Source organism: Ictidomys tridecemlineatus, chromosome 9, assembly GCF_052094955.1.
Source record: "Ictidomys tridecemlineatus isolate mIctTri1 chromosome 9, mIctTri1.hap1, whole genome shotgun sequence".
Lineage (NCBI taxonomy): Eukaryota > Metazoa > Chordata > Mammalia > Rodentia > Sciuridae > Ictidomys > Ictidomys tridecemlineatus.
The window spans coordinates 107,942,247-107,947,980 of NC_135485.1; positions in this window are offsets into that span (position 1 = coordinate 107,942,247).

The following is a 5,734-nucleotide window of genomic DNA, read 5'->3' on the forward strand; positions in this document are numbered from 1 at the left end:
ACTTAGCCATTCCTGCTTTGGATCACTCTGGTTGAAGGGAAATGATGATTAACTTCAGTATAGGAGGTCAGGAATCACAAAAGAAATGAACACCATTGGTACTGTGAGCATTTTATTGGAAACTTGAGAGATCAGCTCAAGCTGGGAAGTGGGATTGCTCTTTCCTTTTAAAATCATTTCTCTTGTCACAGTTGGGGTGACATAATAGTGAGATTGGCTAATTTTCTGGTATTAGGTAAATTTCCCATATTCCTCTTTTATAAATGAAGACAAATCTTTCCTTTGATGTTACTTTTTTACTCAAAGGAAAAAAAAACTACCTTAAAATACATTTTATAAATGTACCCAGAACTAACATCATTGATGCTCTTAATGCCATTGTTTGTCTGACCTTGGTCCTCAATGCCTGGGTAGCGTTGTGTCTGGTATAATATCAAAGCTGTTCAGTTAATACTATGGAGTTATGTGGTACAGTGGAAAAAAAATATGGTTTGGGAATTCAACACACAGACTTCAATCCCAGTTTTGCCTTTTAATATTTACAAATGCAAGAAAATTCCCTAACTTTTCTAAGTCTGAATCAGAGGATTTTACTGAAAATTACATTATATAATATAGCCATGTGATTGCATAGGTCCTGGCATGTAGTAACTTCTCCACAAATAGCTTTATTTATCATTATCAATTTTACTTCCAATGTTTGAGAATAAAATGACAAATCCTATCATCAAAATGATATTTCAAATTAATTCTACTATCATGTATAATTAGAACAAATAAAAAATTACATCTGTACTGAAAAAAAAAGATATTTGAATAAAATAGTTTTCCTATTACTACTTTCTTATTTTTTATACTTGAATTTATATATTATATCTCCCAGGAATAACTGGTTAAATTGTAAATTTTAAAGGGCACAATTCTGCCACCAATACACTATGATTTTGTTGTATAAACCTTTATATAATTTACTTGAATATTCATTAGATGTTTATTAACAACAGTTTTTTTAACAGTTCTTTCTCTCTTCACTTCTTATTGTTTGGGGTGGGGGGTGGGTACCAGGGATTGAACTCAGGGACACTGTACCACTAAGCCACATTCCTGGTCCTATTTTGTATTTTATTTAGAGATAAGGTCTCACTGAGTTGCTTAGGGCCTCACTTTTGCTGAGGCTGGTTTTGAACTCTTTATCCTCCTGTCTTAGCCTCCTAGCCTTTGGGATCATAGACATGCACCACCGTGCATTACTTGCTTTACTTGCTCTTTTGAAATGGACCAAATCTACTTCTCCACAAAGCAACTAAGAGGAATATGTTTAGATTACTATGCCATTCTTTTTTTTTTGTGAGTGTGCTGTATGTTGAACCTAGGGCTCCATGTATACGAGGTAATTGCTCTACTGCTAAGCTGTACCCCCAGTTCTTTTTAAAACTTTATCTTAAGACAGGGTCTTGCTAAGTTGCCAGGCTGGCCTTGAACCTGTCATCTTCCTGCCCAAGTAGCTAGGACAATGGGAAAGCCCCACTGTCTCACTACTCCATTCTTGCACTAAGGTTGGCATGCTCTACTTATTTCAGCTGATAGAATTAATGTTCCCACAGACATCAAAATGAATAGCTTCTAGAACTTCAGCGCCAGAAAAATATTTTGAACTTTATCTAGTCTTATATCTTTAGTTTGCTTAGCATCTTTCCTATTTGGCTTAGTTATAATTGTGCTAAGCACTAAACCAAAGTCTGTGCTACATGGATTATTTCATTGAATCTTCACAATAACTAAGAGGAAGATGCAGTTATTACTTCAACTGATGTATCAGCATGCTGAAGTTTAGAGAAGTTGGGTAAATAGTTCTGGATCATACCCTTTAGATCACACTTGTAGCAAATGGTAGAGCAGGGATGTAAGAAGTGGTGATTACTTCAGGTCTGTGCTGCTGACCACCTTGCAATATCTGCGACCCAACTTCCTGTTTTTCTGGTCAGTGTCTAGTCAGTACAAGCTTTTGGTCATTTCTAGCAGACATAAAGTTTAGGGAAGGCTGATTAGTCTTGTGCATAGTCGAAAAGGTTCAACTTCTCTAGATCACTGTCCTAATAGTAATTTGAAGGTGAGATTGCACACACCTGGACACTCATACACATTTATGTTCTTATTGTTTAAGTCAAATACATGAGTGATTTCTTCTACATTTTGAAGTGCCACATCAACTTTTTTTTTCAAAGAACAAAAAAGTCTAAGGAGATATAAATAAAATGAATTTTTTTTGTAGTATTGGGGATTGAACCCAGATGTACTCTACCACAGAATTACTTCCCCAGCTCCTTTATTATGTTTTATTTTGAGTTAGGGTCTCACTAAGTAGCCCTGGCTGGCCTCAAATTTGCAATCCTCTAATTTAGCCGCCAAAGTAGCTGGGATTATAGGTGTGCACCAGGATGCCTGGCTAACTAAGTGATTTTATAGAGTTAATTCAATAAAAAATTATAAATGAACTGGGCATGGTTGCAACTAACTGTAATCCCAGCTACTTGGGAAGCTCAGGCAGGAAGATTAAAAGTTTGAGGCAGGACTGGGCACTCTAGTAAAGATACTGTCTCAAAATAAAATGAAAAGGGCCAAGGAAGTATCTCAGTGGTAGAGAGCTTGCATAGCATATGCATGGCCTTTGGTTAAATTCCCAGCATTGCAGTGTGTGTGTATGTGTGTGTGTGTGTGTGTGTGTGTGTGTACATAAGTATATTTATTATATTCAATTTCTTTATAATTTGAAAGAGATTATTTCTCTATTGGCAACACTAATGGGCTTCATTTCTAGTGTTTTCAGTTTTGGCATAAAAATATAATACAGTGATTCAAAGTTTTCAAATGCTATGTTTTATTTTTTTATGGAAGATTTTTATGGGGATTTTGTACTGGAATGATTTAAACACATTCTTATTAGCAAACTAGTTCGTGCTGGTTATTCAGGAACATATGTAGTAAAACTCACTTCCTCCTGGATTGAGATGAAAGAACAGTTTTTGATTCTCTAGATAAAGTTCACTGAGAAGTCAACAAAGTATTTTTGTTATTTCAGAAGGTATTATGTGAGATTTAACAGGTATACATAAGGTGTTAAGTGAAATAATTGAAGGAATTCTTTTTCATTGTGTATGACTGGAGTAGTTGGTATTAGAACTATATTAGTTTACCAAAATAGTTTCAAATAGAACAATTTTCTAACTTTGAAGTGAAAAGGGATTAATAAGTGTCAAATCAATATTTTACCTTAATTTCAAAACTCATTTCTAAATTGTATCAAGGTATAAAGGCTAAAGTCAAAGAGCCTTAAGTCATGGAATTGTGATCTTGTAAGATCACAGTAAAACACCACACTATATTAAGAACATTGCTCCCTAGAAATAAAGGCAACTTTTAGTACTATTTCTTTATTTGCTAAAATAAGTATTTTGCTTTTGTAGGTAATGAGTCTGTATGAAAGCACACTCCCCCTCACCAAATCAAGGAGGCCCACCTTGTTTGATATTTGCCTTTTTATTATGTTATGTCTCACCTTGCCCTTGGCTTACTATATATCTTTAGGTACTTAGGAAACATTACAGTTGCAATCAGGACTTTTCATGTGGCTGATATTAAACCTCTGGAAATCCTCCTGCCTTTTGGTATATAAACTAAAGTGAGAATGAGCCTTCTTCTATAAATAGAGGGCCCACCAGAAGAGTAACATGATCTTTGACCTGTTTGTGACATACTGTATAAAGATTTTGGGAAATGCTGTCTAGGATAATCCATCATCTAGCAATTTGGAATAACCTTGATGACCTTATTCTTCTAGCACAGTGTAAACCTGGTGCAGCTAATGTTTTGAAAAAATTGTATAGAGTACATAAAGACATACACCCCAAAGAGCAGTAAAAATACAAGATGTGAGTTTATCAAGTAAATGAAATGATATGTGAAAATATGCATTGTATCAAAGCAGTTTAGTAATTATTGAAGTCTAAAGATAGTGGGAACAAGTTTTCAAGTTAATCAACTAGGTCTTGCTAGTGAGGGCACATGCATATTTCTCTAGGTTGTCAATACACTCAGACATACCTCTGAATATATTTATAGCTGCACAGTACTCACAGTCACTTTCTTCTTTAATGTGAAGGACTTTTAGAGCAAATTTAAAAAATTAATCTACAATGTAAAAGCAATAAAAAAGAACCAAGCTAGGAAGAAGAGGTGGTAAGTGAACATCAAGAAGAGGTAGTTATAGTTAAGATTCCCAAGCAAAAGACAAAGAAAAAAGGAGGGAGGGAGGATGGAGGGAGGGAGGGGGAGAGAGAGAGAGAGAGAGAGAGAGAGAGAGAGAGAGAGAGAGAAGAGAAGAGAAGAGAAGAGAAGAGAAATAAATGTCCTTCCTACTAGTGATCCCTAGAAATTGATGTTCTAAAATATTCAGTACCTGAGGGGCTGGGCTTGTGGCTCAGCAGTAGGGTGCCCACCTAGCACATGAAAGGCACTGGGTTCGATCCTCAGCACCACATAAAGATAAATAAATAAAATTAAGGTATGGGCTGGGGATGTGGCTCAAGTGGTAGCGCTCTCGCCTGGCTTGTGTGCAGCCCGGGTTCGATCCTCAGCACCATATACAAACAAAGATGTTGTGTCTGCCAAAAACTAAAAAATAAATATTAAAAAATCTCTCTCTCTCTCTCTCTCTCTCTCTCTCTCTCTCTCTCTCTCTCTCTCTTAAAAAAATAAAATAAAGGTATTGTGTCCAACTACAACTATATATATATATATTCAATACCTGATTTCTATTTGCAAAGCATCTACTATGAGCAGAGAAATATAATGAGGTCCTGTAGAACAAAACAATTGAAAAATTTCTACCTTTGTAGTATTAACATCTTGTTGAAAAGACAATATATGGATAAGAAAAAGACTTAAGAATAAATAAAATATCTTCTACTGTAAAAAAGGGCACATAGAATCTTCTATCAGATCCATATTTTTGTGGTTTTGTAATATCTAAGCTTTTAAGTATAATAACATAGTAGTGCACTATTCACCTATTGTGTTTTAGTTTTAATTATAAGGCATATATGGTATTTAACAGTCAGTAGTTAGGAGGGAAAAGTCATCTTCAGAGGAACTGCTAAGTTAAGGAGAGAAAGGTAACTGTAAAGAGAGAAATGTCAGGAAACTAATTTCAAGTATATAATACTCCAATCCAATGTCTAAAAATAATATGGCAAATCTGGAGCCTACTCAGATGAATCTGGGTGAATAAGGAGGTCAAATTTGGTTACAAAGCCATATTTCCCTCTAATCAATTTTAAACATCACTATTTTTAGTGACACAACTATAAATCCTCCAGTCAACATACATGATGAAACTCTTCTCCTTTTTATTTTGTTTTATTTATTTTTTGGGGATTGGGAATTGAATCTAGGGTTCTTTGCCACTGAGCCATATCCCCAGTCCTTTATTTTTTATTTTGAAACAAGGTCTTGCTAAATTGATGAGACTGGCCTCAAACTTGCAATCCTCCTGCCTCAGCCTCCCGAGTTTCTAATATTACAGGTATGTGTCACCATGCCTGGATTTAGGCTCCATTTTTTTTTGTTCAGAATTATACATAGGAGAGAAGAAACACATATATTTATTTATTTATTTATTTATTTTTTGTTAACTTTTTTTAACCATACTATTTATTTTTATTTTTTTAGTCATATA